This window comes from Cyprinus carpio, chromosome B1, assembly GCF_018340385.1.
Source record: "Cyprinus carpio isolate SPL01 chromosome B1, ASM1834038v1, whole genome shotgun sequence".
Taxonomy (NCBI): Eukaryota; Metazoa; Chordata; class Actinopteri; order Cypriniformes; family Cyprinidae; genus Cyprinus; species Cyprinus carpio.
The window spans coordinates 40,153,096-40,154,174 of NC_056597.1; positions in this window are offsets into that span (position 1 = coordinate 40,153,096).

Genomic DNA, 1,079 nt, shown 5'->3' on the forward strand with positions numbered 1-1,079 from the left:
AGGTCCTTGAAAAAGAAGGGCCAACACTGCAAATCCTGACTCTTTGCATAAATGTCATGTAATTGTCGATTAAAAGCTTTGAAAACGTATGAAGTGCTTGTAAATTATATTTCAGTAATCACAGAAACAACCTGATACAAAGATTAAAAGCAGGTTAGCGCAAACTTTTTGAAAATAATATTTATGTAATTCTCAAAACTTTGTCACGACTGTATAGTGTATTAAAAATATTTTATAATGTTTGAAAAACTAGCTTCTTTTTTTTTTTTTTTTTTTTTTTTTACTTTTATTCATCAAAGGATCCTAAACAAGTACACAGTTTGAAACAATATTAAGCAGCAGAACTGTTTCCAAAACGTTGATAATGATATAATATAGAATGATTTCTAAAGACATTGATAATGATCCAAAAATTCAGCTTTGCAATCACAGAAATAAATGTAATTTTAAAGTATAATAAATTTAAAAACACTATTTAAATTGTAATATATATCACAATATTACATTTTTTTTCATTTTGATCTCAATAAATGCAGGCTTGATGAGCAGAAGGAACTTTTTCAAAAACATAAAAATAGTAAGTTTCCAAACTTGTGACCTGTACTGTATTTGAAACAATTTTGTTTTATGATATTTGTATATTTATTTCTAAAACATATCAAGATACTATTCCCTACTGTCCTGTGTTAAATAATGGTGTCACGGCATGGAATTCGATGGAAATGATTATGGGCAGATGAGAGTTATGCATAGTACAACTAAGGCGTTGTAAGCTCCATATTTGGTGATTTCGGGGGAGGAGATGCGGTGAGATGCACGTACGCACAAGTCCCTGACTGGGATTATAAAGAGAATTTTTGCCGCAGGTTCTGGCGTGGGCATGGTTTTATAAACTCTGAAAACCATTTGGGCGTACGCAAAATCTAGCTTTTGTGCTTCCAGGTAAAATTTTAGGATGAAATTCACGCAGAGTTTTATAAAATGAGACTTCACTGGTGAATCTGGCTGCGCTGCATCGAAGAGAAGCAGCTGATTGTACCATACCAATTCGAAATGGAGTCTGCATGATGAAACGGGTT